We start from the raw sequence: 15163 nt of genomic DNA, 5'->3' as shown, positions 1-15163 counted from the left end.
TTTGGGAAACCATCCTAAAAAAAATACAGCTTGTATATATTTAAGACCATCCCCCTTTGTCAAAACTTAAGGGTTTTTTTAAATTTTTCAGTCTTTAGTGCAGCATTAGGATTCCTTTATTCTTTACTCTTCCTGTCTTTTATTGTACCCGTTAAAAAAAGGATTAAGGTCAGAAAACCCAGTGACCAGGAAGTTTTTCACCTTTCATAACACTCAACCTTTAGTTTTATTCGAATTGAAAGTTCCTCTCTTATATAAACAAGTAGAATTTCATTTTAGCAGTTTTTTTATGTTTTCCAGTTCTTCACTCCCATGCTCTCTGAGGGCTTCCTGAAACACATGTGCATTAATAGTGATGAAGGACCTGATGCAGCAAGAGCAGGAAATTCCTGAGACATTGCCTGCTCTGTGACACAGAGTACTAAAGAATAGGAATTTGCACTGACCTTGCTGGCACTATGTGAGAGTTACACAAAACCACAATAAAGATTAAAATGTTATGCAAAGCAGCCACTGTCTAGATAAATAAGAAAAGATAAATGGTGATGGCAGCCTAACTACCCTTGGAAGAGACACCCATAGACATTTTGCTTAATTACCTTTTCAAAGCTAAATAAGATTAATATTGGATGTGTAGCATAGATCCAAGGTTGAACATGTTTTACTTCTGTCTGGTTTCTTTCCTAAATAGTAAGGGCAGCAAAGAGGATTTTGTTTGCAAAAACTTTTCAGTTATGCTGAAGATATTTGATATGAATATTGGCAGAAAAAGAAGAGCATAAAATTCATGTTGAAATAGGACATGTTATTTTATTCCACGATAATTGAGGAAAATATACTAGGTACCTCTGATCTTCTTTTAAAACCAATATTGCTCTTCATATTTTATTTTGGTTTGTAACAATCAAATGGAGACTAGAGATCTGAAATATATACATGAATTTTGTCTACTGGGTAGTTCTCCATCTTTGAATGACTACATCCACCCAGTGACTAGCTCTCTATTATCTCCAATGGAGATTTAAGCATCTGGCTCAGCAAGACACCTAGATCACAGACCTCTCAGTGTGTTTGGAGCTGCCTCACAGCTCTGAATCACACTTCCAAAAATCTTCATGTGCAGCTGCGTGAACAATTCTGGCCAAGTAGTGATATTTTCTGTGACTTATCTTTAGGTTCATAAAGCTGATTACTTAATCTTTATAGAGATTAATAATACTAAAGCTGCAGTATCCAGTTATATTGAAGCTGATGGATAAGACACAAAATAAAGATTAGTGGTGTGTATATGACTTTCAGCATCAGGCTTGAATTGCAAATTTCAATAGATATGGCAGAAATTTCTCATTATCCTAAATACACCCTTTCTGATATCTTAGCTTGCCTTCAGAAAGCCCATTGATTTTTCTTCCTGGAATACAATAGGCTGCAATCTTTAATTTATTAAAACATTTTCCATATCAACCTAAAGAGATCACAGTACTGGAAACTATGATAAAAACAGAATAAGAACATGCAAGTATAATGATAGAAATAAAATAACTTTTCCCATTGTAATATTTTGAATGTTGTTGTACTATTAAGTGTAATATTTATGAAAAATGTAGAGCAATACCTGGTTGAGATAGACTGTCTTCAGTTTTATTATGCTAAACATAAGAAACAGTACAAACAGATTTTGAAAATACCATTCCAAATCTTTTTTAGTGCATCTTTTTATCTAGGGGAAACCACCATCAATGACATCTTAAGGATGTTTCCCAAGAGGTACTATCACCTATAACGCCCTGGACACTTCATGTATGGGGCTAAACTGAGGTTCTTTTGCTCTTGGTAGACACATGGGAGGAATACTGACCAGATATTCTAAAGAGGTAAGAATCACACAAAAGTTTACTGGCAAACTGTAAAAAATCAAGGAATTTTGTCCTGAAACTTAGTCAAATTCATGATTCTTTGACTTTTCTCATTGTGAAGTTAGAACAGTGTCAAGTTGAAGGGTTACTTGCTGGGTAACAGTTTCTGCTTCATTTTATCATGAAGTAGAAGGCCAGACTGGCCTGTGGAAAGCCCAATGAATACTCTACAAATTTTGAAGATGCTTACATCAAGATTTGAAACAAAAGTTGTGATAGTCTTTTTTCAATTGTTTCATGATGAACTTAAACCCTATCTATTATGAAAAATAAACCCCACTACTATTGCTCTGTTTATATTTATGTTGTGTAAATTATTATCCTTATTATGTGCAAACTATTGTCATCTATGAACTCTACAGAGTTGAAATACATGCAATATGAGTGCAGACATCCCAGATCTACTAGATTCATCTATGCTACTGAAGAGTTCTCCAGGGAACAGCTTCTTGCTTTGAAGTTTAGTGCTGCAGGATGGCTCATGCCTGTATTTATCTGGAGAGGTCAACCCTTAATAGCAGAGTGATGATATTTGCACTGCCTAGAACTTGGCTAGATCCACTTTTGCCTCCATGTAGTGTCTTTTTAGCCCTGGGGCCCAATTACTGTTTTTCTTACATGTTCATAATGGGACTTTGACTCAGTAAAAAGTTTCTCAACCAATGTGAGGAACTTTAATTAAGTTAAAAGAAATGTTGTCTTTGCAGGATAAAACTTAAAGTCCATATAGTGTGTCCCATGGTACCACATGAGAGCATTAATGGAGATGTTACAGGGTGCACAATTTACTAAGTGGGGCATTACCTACAGCTTGTCAGAATCAAAAAGTCTACTGACATTTTTATGTATTTTCAAAGACTCATGTAGTCTTTGAAATTTGCTTCTGGAAGTAAACTATATAGTTCACACTCTGGTGTGAACTATACAGCAGAATTACATCCAAGTTTGTCTTAGAGGGAACTAGAAGTTTCTGTGAGAAGAGAGCTTGTGAGTAATTTAAAAATTAAGCCATATGGATAATCAAGAGACAAAGACTCAGGGGACTTAATTTTCTTCAGCCTGTACTACAGTGATGCCTCTCTAAGCTGAAAGGTTTATAACACAACTCTTATCAGGGCTTACAAATGGATAGAGCTGGAGTAATCAAGTTTAGGGAAAATGTGACCAAAGTGAAAAAAGGAAGTTAACTGTTTTAATATGCATTCTAGTTTTTCAACCATATAAGATGATAATAAACTAAGTGTTATAATACTGGGTTTAAATTAGAAAAACAAAAAACCAAAACAACTTGACAGAATAACAAGTATTAAATTATAGTGTAAATTACTGCTCTAATAACATGCTTCAGGAAGAAGTCCATGTTTCCCTTCTAGAAGATCCACAGAGACCCAGGTATTCATATCTAGCATTTGGTTTTTTTTTTTTTTCACTGCTTAGCAGATAATCTTGGTACCACTAAGTTGTTTGTACCTATTTGTTCAGAGATCAATCAGTCAGGTGCAAGGTGTGCATCACCCTTGTTTGTTCCTGCTCAGGGCATGACTATGGAAGATTTCACCAAGTGGGAAGGGAGAGTTTAATTTTGTGCAATGATTAAAGAGGCAAAGAAATGCCCCTGTGGGAAGCTGTCCTTCTATGCCCTGTTAGATGGATAGGAAGAATCACATAGTTTTTACTTCATCCCTTCTCCTACTCAGTTTGGAGTAGCTCAAAACAATTTACAAGAAAAGTTCTGCTCAATACTAGAAGTATTATTCTTTTAAGGTCACATTATTCATAATGTGGCCAACTTAATTGGATTATTTTGGTTGTCTCACATATGCAACATTTATGTTTCTAAGTCAAGATACCAAGGTGCCAGTAAACAACCATGGCCTGGAAGAGGATGACTTGGCATGATCAGTGAACACTAGAGAGGTTTCTGTAAGGAAATTACTTGTGAACCATGGTCATACAGGCTTCGTAGGCAGAGGCCTGATTTTCTCTCCTCCTGAAAGAACTGCATTCCAAAAGAGACCTCAGAAACACAGAGCAGATCAAATGAGGACAGTAAGCTCAACTACACTGACACTATTTCCAGTACATCGGCACAAATTGCAACTATTTCCAAATTATACACAGCCTACATGGCTGATAAATTTACATAACTCAAGGTTTTTAAATACATCTTCAGTAAATACCTGTCAGGAATGGTTTCATTAGAGCTGATCCTGACAGAAAACGGCTGACCTTCTGTAATCCTATCCTGCCCTGTTTTTATGATCCTATGATTAAACGTATAAATAACCTCAGGAGCAAGAAGCTTAAATTTAGATCACAGCAGGTTTTTTTTTTATGCCCAAATAACTTCAAAAATAAGGTAGCAGACCACTTTCAAAGGTCACTCAACATTTCAGTATATGTAGACTTGTACAAAATCAAACTCCAGGTGCATGACTTAATGTTTCTGTGAAAAACTCAGGTTTTTCAAGTACTTCAACATTTGCAGGAGGCAGAACATTAACACTACTTTGGACATTGACTCTGAAATTCTGCTTAATTTACACTTCAAACATAAAAGCTTTTTAACAACTTTGCCCCAATGTAAAGCAATTGAAGGCTTATGGGGAATATCCAGAGGCAGGACTTTAGGTACCCTAGATTAATTTGTTTTAAGGATTATGAGATGTGTTAATCAAGCTAAAAATATACCCTAACTGCATTAAACATATCTCTTTTACCAGAGGAAATCTTCTACAAATTTTGAGGTAATATAGTGGACTAACAATTAAGTAGAGTTAAGTTACTAAATTAAATAGATTCCTGAATGTTCAGACTGTTACAAATTTGTTTCAACTTGAAATATGAGGCTGTAATATGGAACTTTAAAGTCACAAGCACTTTTAAGTTTAAGTTTGACCATCTTTAAGACCTAATTTACCTATTTTCCAATACATCTAGTGCTATTAGTTAGCAATGTCTCACATCTATAAATCTGGAAAACAACCTAGGTGCAGATAGTGTACTTAAAAAAAATTCGTGATTTGTGAACAAATTCTTATGAGATAAAAATTATGAGAGATACTCATGCCAAGAAAGACTTAAAATTTTTATGAAAATAACCAGAAAGATAATTTGTGAACTTTCTTCTTCTAAACTGAGGAAGTAAGAAAGTATAATCTGAAATCTGTACTTGTGGCATATAGATATTAGCTGAAAAATCTCAATTTATATCCTGAAATGGCTGCAACATCTCTGTTTCTCTGATTTATTTCAGACAAATGAGATGACTGTTGGAGGAATTTAAAACACTAGATTTTTAGAGGAATTCTGTCATTTTATGGTTTATTTTTTACAAACTGCTTCTTTTTCGTTTTAACAACACCTTTGTGGAGTCTTCAGCTATGTTTGAGACATTTTTTATTTCAGCTACCAAATAATTTTCTCATCATTCATGGGCTGTTAAAGTGTATCTTTCAAAGACAGAGTGAATTAATTTGCAAATACTCCTGCAAAGAGGATGATTTTCCAGCAGGGCTGGAAAGAAAGGGCTAGCATTCATGAATACTGGGATATGAATTTCCTCCCACTTTAGAAGCCCATCTCCAGTGCTGCATGCTGCTTAGCTTCTTTTAATTTTAGAGACCTTGAAACATTAGTCATCAATGTTCTTGAAGCTATTTCATGCTTCAATTATTTTTTTTTTTTCAGCAGTGTTTATTTCAACAAAACAGTTGCAAAAAAACACTAGGCTAAACAGACTTACATTGAAAACTGCAATGACCAACATATAGTCAGAATAAATGGCAGCTTTTGACTTTCTTATGTATCTTCACTATCAAGGCTGAGCTGCTAATTAAGAAGCAATCACACAACACTGTCAAGTGTTCAAGGGAGTAAGAACTTCCTTGGCTAAAATTCGTTAAGGTAGATATGCTTATTACTGAATTTTTCAATTTCTCTCTTCAGGTTGCACAAATCCATGAAAGGTTGTTTTAGGCCCTTTTCTAAAGATCTAAACATTTTAATTCAATTTTCCCTATATTTGTACAGAAATCAGACATTGTGGGATAAAAACAAAATGAGAAGGTTTTGAAAGTATCATTTAATTCTTTCAAGCCAGATTCTTGTTCTCATCCTCGGGGTTTGTGTTTATTTGCTTTGATGATTCAGTTCTAAAGGAAATGAGACCGTTCTGTATTTTCACGTCTAGTTGTAGTGTCCAAGTCCTTTAGGGAAAATACAAGCCCACACAGACTACGACGCTAAAGAATGTTCTGAATGGAGGCAAAAGTAGGTATGAAACTCTATTTTTGTCCATAAAATGCACACACAGGGTACAGTGAGATCCAGAAAATACAAGCCCACACAGACTACGACGCTAAAGAATGTTCTGAATGGAGGCAAAAGTAGGTATGAAACTCTATTTTTGTCCATAAAATGCACACACAGGGTACAGTGAGATCCAGAATGCACTGTAGGATTCTGTGGTTTTGACACAAAGTTGATCATTTAAACAGAATGGATTTCAGTTAGCAAAAAATCAGGAAGTTAAAAAAAAAAAATTCCCCACACGTGATTGAACTATGGAATCTTTAAAATTTATGAAGAAAAAGTAAAAGGAGTGAATATGCCAAGTAAAAATACTGAGTGAAAATACTGAGAGCTTCTTGTCCAACTTATTTTTTTTCCAGAAGTCAATTCACATCTTCACTGAAATTTGATGTGCTAAAGAGAGGTTTCATGAGACACACATGAAACACTGTTGAATATGAAAGTAGAATGTATGTGAATATAGAAAGCAGATTGAACTCAAGACTTCTAAGGAACATAGACAAAATAGAGTTGCAGTGTTTCATTTTATTAATGTGTTTGAAACATCAAGGAAATTTATCATCAAAATAGTATTTAGGCTCTAGGGGTGGGAGAAAGAGAATGACTGAGATACTGAAAGGCTTTTGGAGAATATAACTGGGGAGAAGAGTTTTCAATTTACAAGAGATTTTTCTCTGCAAGAAGTCCACCCTGACCTACAGTTTTCCATTTCCCTTCAGGTTGCTGCCTGGCGTGTTCAATATATTGTCTTTTCTTTCCAGTTCTTTTCATCTCATTTTATTTCTATACTACAAATATCTGAGCATGAGGAAGGATATAATAATTATTTATAGAAAGCAGAATTATTCGGATTGTTGTCCCAGTAAGGCTGAAAAAAGGCAAATAATTGAATTTAAATTTGTGTGCTGAACTAGTTATCACGAAAAATTCAGGGTTTTTTCCAAATTCAATAAAGAAGAGCAAAGCCATTTTCATATGATTTTTTTACCAGCAAAAGTGAAAAAAAAATTCTTGAATTTTCATCAAAATCAATAAGACCAAAACAGAGTTTTTCTGTAATTTCCAGGATCAAAGAATTCACCTAATCTGATATTCAGAATAAAAATATGTGTTTATGGCAAATGCATTAGTCATAGATGATACACAAGAAACAGAAGTTAGTTGTAACTGACTTTTGCAGTGAGGGTCATGTTGAGGTCTGTAGTTTATTTAAAGATTTTGCTCTTTTTGAAGTAAAAATAAAAAATAAGTTTTAATATATTCTAAGCAATATCATACTTTTCCTTATGACATAAAAGAAACTTATTATCATATGATCATGCATTTAATGACATATTACATTTACTTTTACAATGACATTTTACTTTTACTCTCTTTTTAATTACATTTTTATTATTATCATAACAAAACAACATACAAAAATGACTACATGCTACTCTCTTTACATACAGATTAAAGAATATAGACATTGTTATGGTAGAGAAGATACCATATCCCTCTTTATTTCTTTGCTCTAAAGAATGAAATATTGGGCATTCGGTTAAGACACCCTCAGACTTCAATGCCATTGTTGTGATCCTCAAAACTCATTTCAGTTTCCTTTTAAAACAGAGTCAGCCTGCAACAGAAAAGTTACACATCTGGAGAATTCCAGGTAGTTATGGATGCTGACAGGGTCAGTCTCAACATTTTTCTAGCAGGTAAGTCAAATAAAGGCCTTCAGAATTTACTTTATGTTCTTTCATTTTCTTTCTTTCTTTCTCTCTTTCTTCCATCCATCCATCTGTAAAGAAAGTATTCTCAAACTTGTATGAAACTGGTCATTTTTTTATCGCAGACTTTATCAAAATTATTTTTTATCTCTGAAGTTAGTGCTCAAGAGTCTAGGTTCATTGAAAAGGTGCTATTTTTAGTTAAACATTTATAGACATAGAAAACTCAGAGAAAATTCAGTTAAAATCAACATTTTACCTGCTATTATAAGGAAGACAATAATCTCTATCCTGAAATTAGTTTGCAAGGAATAGAAAGCTACTGCATACTGAACGTTAACATTATTGTCCACATCAAGATTTTTTTCAGTGAGATTTTAATTAGCTTTTTTTAGACTGTAGATTTAATTTTAGATTTTTTAAATTAAAAAGTACACCAGTTGGAGTTTTGTTGAAATTCCACTAGTGATAAATACAAACCCTGTGATTCAGCGGTGATGCAGTTCTATGTATTCTGCATAAAACTAGTCATTGTATAAAAACTGTCTCTGAACCTGAAGTTTTACAGTCAACTGAAAATTTGTAGTCTCTGTGAAAACACAATGTGAGAAGAAAAGATTAAAGGGCATGTTTTACAGATGTGCATGAGGTTTGCATGAGATGTGGTAGAAGACAGCTATTTTATAGTAGGGCACTGGTGACATGTAAGACATTAAGAAAGCAGGAGATATATCTTCCAGCAGTATACAATACCACTGGTTAAAATGAGAGAAAATAATATAATGTGTTTTCTTAGTAGAATTTGGTGGGCTTGCTCAGAAAAAGGGAAAAAATAGTGACTATACATTTTTCACAAACCAAAGTAAAACAAATACTAATGTCTGTATTGAAATCTGGCCCATAATCAATGGTTTCTAACAGTTAAAATACTGGGCTAAATTTGCTGATAAACAATGACCACAAGGATAATAAACTTGTCTTTATACTTGCTAATGAAAATTTTATGTTATGTTTTCACATCTTACAATAATCTCTAGCTAGGAACAGATATGTTAACATTTATGATGATGGATATAACAAATAACTCTAGATGTTGGAGATTCTATGGCAGTTTTGAGCTGCTGAAAAGAGAGGACAACGGAGGAAAAAAAACAAAACAAAACAAAAGTCTCCAAAACATAGCAAATAAGCTTGAGCCCACTCCTAAAGTACTGGAAACATTTAATACTATTGAAGTTCCTGGGATCTCATTTTCATGATGCTGTATGAACTATATGGACAGTGTGTTGAGAGAAGTGTCCACTAGTGAGGTGGCAAACATTAAATAACTGTTTCATGTTTAGACTTTTTTTTTTAATTATTAAAAATAAAATACCCCTTATTGAGAGATACATACATTATCAGTACTACACTGTCTGCCTGCTGACCCCAAGAAAATGCAGTCACCCCAAAAGACAGGATGGCAACAGGCAAATTTCCCTATGACTCAAAATATCCTCTCTTTGTTCTTCTCTGAAATGCATTCTAAAAAACTGTAGTAAAAGCTTTGAGTTCAGTACATTTATTTAACAGATGTTCCCTAATGAGTCTCAGGGACTATCACAGACAGCTTAACTCAGTTTTCTTTCGATACTGGAAGGCCAGGAATCTACTGTAAAACTATTTAAAGGGTGAAAAATAAATCCTTTTTTGTCTCTAGAATAGAATCCTTAAATTTGCTATCAGTTCAAGTAATTTAGATATTTATACAATCCTTCTAGCAACCTCAAGAATTTCAATACACTTTGTTTTGGTCCTATTTACAGTAAGAACAGTTGTATTTCCATTGTGTAGAAATGTGCTGGTTGGTTTGGAGTTGCATAAAGGGCTCAGTTGTCTGAGCTTTAACCTGTGAATATTATTGTTTGCCTTGTTCCTTTTGACATCTCTGGCTTTTGTAGCTCAGCAACAGAGGAAAATACTGCTGCAATGCAAAACCATCAAATTCAATTGTATTTAATGCTCATAGTAAAATGTTGTTCAAGAAACAGCACACTAAGTGTGGAAATGAAGGCACCATATATGAGGGTTTCTTCTTTGTCTTTTGGCCATGTCTCCTATCTACTGCTACCCAGCTGCTCAATCTCACTAGAACAGAACACCTGCAGCACTTTTAGTTTCTGACCAGGTCAGAAGGCTGGGTCAAGTGCTTAAGCACTGAAAACATGTCTGAATCACGCTGGGCTGAGGGGTGCCTAAATCTACTCAAGCTGTTTGGTAGAATATTATATAAAAAGAGAGCATCTCTACCTCTCACTTCGTAAATGAAAGAGACTTAAACTCTTGTCTTTTTCTTGGTTTGCTTTTGGCATCTCAGTGAAGTCTGTAAATGCAGAGTGGTTTTAGAGCATTGCTTGTCAGCTGCGTCCCTCAGGACATTAAGATCTTGTCAGCCTATTTTCTAATTCCACTGGATCTTGTTTCAAGAGTAAATAATCTGACTACTGTCATAGGGGAAGTTGTATCTACTGCTACAAAAGCCCTGGGGAAAAAATTCAGATCAAAAAGGGTAGAACCTACTGAATTTATGTAGACAGTTACCAGGTGTCTTCAATCACAATCACAAAAGCTGGATCGAAGCAGTTAGATATAACCAAGTTTTTCTTTCAGTCTGACCTAAATTAAAGACACTGTGGGGCTTCATTTTGGTCCCTTATGCAGCAAATAGAAATCAACAGTGTAAATCATCATCAATAATCCATTAAAACTGGACTATCATAATATCTGAGCATTATACTTATTTTATTTAATGCATCTTTCAGCCCTACTGGGACCTTTCTGAAGCTACAGTAAGGGCTTTTATGTGTAATAACATATTAAGAGCTTAGTCCATGACACCATCACAATATTTTTAATGATAAATTTAACAGAAAGCTGAGTGACATCTCAAAAGTAAAAGACTAAGCAATTAAAACTTAGTACATAATTATCACAAACAGTTGTCACTGAACTTAACTCCATGGAACTGCCTTGATCTATGTCACCTGAAGCTCTACACTTTGAATGCTGTTTTTAGCTGCTGTTTTGAAGTTGCATAACTGGATAAATACTTATAGTCACCTGAGTTATCATTCAGTTCTTTAAAGGTGCCCTGTAATTAAATAATTGCAACTCTAAAGGTTTTTAAATGGCTATTTTTGAAATTATTTATTTTTAGCTTTGGCAGCAGAGTTCATCAGCATAATACGAGCACTTCTCAAGTTTTAATTAATTCACCACTATGAAATGTCTATAAGATAGTGTCCTTGCTTGACATACCACAAAGATGAGGCCACATTTTCAGTGTTTACTTGTTGTGACAAATATGAAACAAGCAAAAAACCAAGCAGAATTTATACAATCATTACTGTGGAACAAGTGGAAATTAAAATCCTAAAAGTATCTCAGTTAACTTATATTAATAATTTCTATATTTAAAAAATCTTAGGTAATTTGTTTTTATGGGGTTTTTTCTTTGGTTTATTTGGTTTATTTTTTTTTTAAATTCTGCAAGCCTTATGCTGACCAGTATTTTCTTTTTGCACGCACAGGGTAACATTTTATTGTATTTAAGAGACTTCTTTTACTATTTTATTAAGACCATAACACACATTACTTTAAATTAAAGGCATAAAAATGTTTTAAGGCAAACCATATTATTTCTTATTGCATCCTGTATATTACATTATGGGTTTGACTTTGGTCAGGACAAGTAATTTTGAAAATTGTTATAGGTCACTGCTATGCAATTTTACAATCTTTCTTATCACATTATGCAGTTATGTTTCTACTGTGGAACAGTTTTCCATAAAAATATTGTTAACCCCTCAAAAAAAAAAAAAAACAAACAATCAGATGATTGTTCTTTTGTATGGTAATTTTGATTTATAGCCAATAGACTGTTAATTTTGATTAATTCCAATTACAACTGAAAAGTTAACACATTTTATAAAGTGTTAATCATTAATTCAAGTCACACACTAAGTGCTGACTTATCAAATCACATAATGCCAAAGGCAAAACTGAACTTGATCATGAAAATAATATTATCTTTCAAGACAAAGTTTTAAAAATGTAAGTCTAAAGAATCCTGCAGTTTGGCTCTATCTGGTCAAAGCAAGAGAAGTGTGGCTGTCGGTACTACAATATCTGATAAATAAAAGCAGAATAATATCTCTTAGCTACCACTCACCAACAGCAAAACCCACAAAGAAGTTACCACACCACTATTATTTTCCTGTCTCCTCTTTGAGAATGTTACTGAACTTGCACATAACACCAGTCCTAAGGCTTATATGAAAAATCAAGGAATAGAATATGTCTAGAGCCATTTTCCTCAAAATACAGTTATTAGTAGAAATTGAGTAATCCTTTTTTTTTATAACTTCCCAATAAGATATAGGTCTTACTAACCTAGGAGCTTGCCAAGTTAGAACCACAGAATCATGGCTCACTAAGGTTGGAAAAGACCTCCAAGATCATCTAGTGCAACATTTGATGGATCATCATATTTGTTGACTACGTCATAGCATTAAGTGCCACATCAAGTCATCTCTGGAACACCTCCAGGGATGGTGACTCCACCACCTCTCTGTGATGTATGCTTCAATGTCTGAAAAACATTTCAGCAAAGAAATTCCTTCTGATATTCCACCTGGACTTTCCCTGGTGCAGCTTGAGGCTATGTCCTCTCGTCCTGTTGCTGGCAAAAGAGGCCAAACCTCACCTGTTTTCAAGTAGTTGTAGAGAATGAAAAGGTCTCCCTTGAGCATCCTCTTCACTCTTTGCTAAACAGCGTTTCAGCCTTTAATGAAGAAAATCTGCCATCCAAATGCCTTCTCTGCTTACAGTTGTTTTCTTTGAGTGTGTTAGATGCTGGTTTAAGCCCCTTGTTTCTGAGCTGGATCTTGAATAAAAGTCTTCTGCTTCCTGACAGATAATCTATTATGGAAAAAAACAAAAAAAAGATATCACTTTGAGTTAGATTTCTGTAACATAGAAATATAGCTCTTAGCCATCCAAGATCTCACAGAAGAGGTTAAATGAGGTGATTTTAATAATCTTTGGCCAATATTCTGCTGAAACTGAACAGTGAATAATAAATCCTGTCCTGGGTAGCTACAGCCTCATTCTAGAGAAAAATGCCAAATCTAATAGTCATCCTTATTTTGTTTGTGAAAGTAAAGGAGACCCATTCAGAACATGACATGACTTAGCATCACACAGCATAAAAATATTTACACCTCTAAGATGGGACTCTGTCCTTCTTGTCTATATTTCGTTATCTGCAATATTCCTGGTATGAATGATCATGTTCAGCTTGCACTATTGAAAGACTTACAGAAGGTATTATCACTTTGTTCAAAGTTTCCTTTACATTTCAGCAGATGCACCAGATGGGGAGAAATATGCAAATATGCTGCCTTTTTTTTTTTTTTTTTTTTTTTTTTGTTTTTCATCTCTTCATGCTCGTTACTGTGCCCTAGATCATCTGAAACATTTATGCCTTGTCTTCTTGTCTTTAAATGTGAGGTGTTATTTAGCCCATAAGGGAAAAAAAACCGAAAAACTCAGTTTGTAGATCCTTGTAGATCCTTGATAGGGTATTAGTCAGTATCAAATGTTTAAAGTAATGAGATTGACTTTTTTTTTTAATGTTTCTAAAGGTTTTAAAGTTTTGGGGTTTGACATCTGACAGGAATAACAGGTGCATAGGTAAATAGATAGTGCTCCAAAGCAATAGGCATCTAATACCCATTGCTGCTCTACTTATAGCATGAGTCTTCATTTAATAAACAGGCAAATGTAAAGCAGTTTCAGCTTATGGGCAACAGATAAATAAACAAACAAACAAGAATAATGACCTAAAGATGCCTATTTTTGGTTGTATTTTTTTATTGTCTAACAGCTTTGCTTTGCACACTGATATCCACTCTAAAGAACATGTATAAATATGATCACTATTAGATAAGGCATTAGACTTCATTCATCTCACCACATTGTTAGTTTTGAGTCTAGATTGTTCATACTGTCTGTACAGCTGTTAAATCTGCATGAGTCCTGTCCTGTTCATCTATATTTTCCTGTTTATTTTTTTAAATCAAAAAATAGATCAATCAATCAAATCAATCTCAAACTTTCAGTCAGAACTTCATGATGCAATTAGCAGATAACAGACTTAGGCTTCAAGCTCCAAAGTCCCTAGGACTTCTCAAAGACACCATGCAACATGTCTTCCATGTGGCTGTCATAGCTTTGAATAACTAACCTCTTTTGAATTGTTTTTTTTTTCGAAAAAAGAAAAAAAACAACCCAAGAAGTAAAGATCAGGTTTTAAAACTCAATTTGCAAATCACAACAGCTTTAATGGGAGAGCCATTCCATATTTATATGTTGCAGCTACATTTGCTCAGCAAGAGTATGTCTGACTACTTGAGCTAGCATTCCAAACAGGTAAAAAATAGGAAAAAAAAAAATTGCTGAGGACCACAATTTTAGAATTTATACTTTCTCATAGTGAGACATGAGGCAGTTCATACTGATATAAGCAGGTTTTTGGTATATTCTTAATTTTTTCCACGAGGACCAGGAGGCATTTCTCAGAAAGCGTAATGAAAAAAACAATCATGTATATTTAAATTGATTGCAGGGACCTGGAATAAGTTAATAAAATTTTTGACAATAAGCATGTAAAATACAAATATGAAACCTTAGGATAATCTGAGGTTTTGTTTCCTAACCACTTAAAATATAGTGGACTGTTTACCTTCATTCTTTCCCTTTGATTTTGTTTTTGGGTTTTGAATTTTAACCAGCTCTCTTTTATGAATATTTTTGGAAAGAGGTGAAATTATCAGCTGCAAATAATAGAGACAGCCACCCAAAAAATCCTTCAGTTTTGTGACAGATATTTATCCCTTCATCAATACTGCTAAAAAAAGAAAAAAAAATAATTCCCTTAAACAAAAATCAAAAAACCCAAGCACATTAAACTGGACATATATCAAGGCAAAAACTGTTCTTGGGTCAGTGAAAGAGATACAACTGTTTCTAATGGATTTCTGGTTTAAGTGTTACAAATGTAGTATCTGAAGTTTCAGAATTCTCAATATGCTTCATATATTGATGACATTGGAACTGGGTTGATTGATCAATTTCAGTTGTTGATTGAATTACTCAATGCTTATTTCTGTGCATAAAAAC

This window comes from Haemorhous mexicanus, chromosome 2 (genome assembly GCF_027477595.1).
Source record: "Haemorhous mexicanus isolate bHaeMex1 chromosome 2, bHaeMex1.pri, whole genome shotgun sequence".
Classification (NCBI taxonomy): domain Eukaryota; kingdom Metazoa; phylum Chordata; class Aves; order Passeriformes; family Fringillidae; genus Haemorhous; species Haemorhous mexicanus.
Note: the sequence above shows the minus strand (reverse complement) of the source record.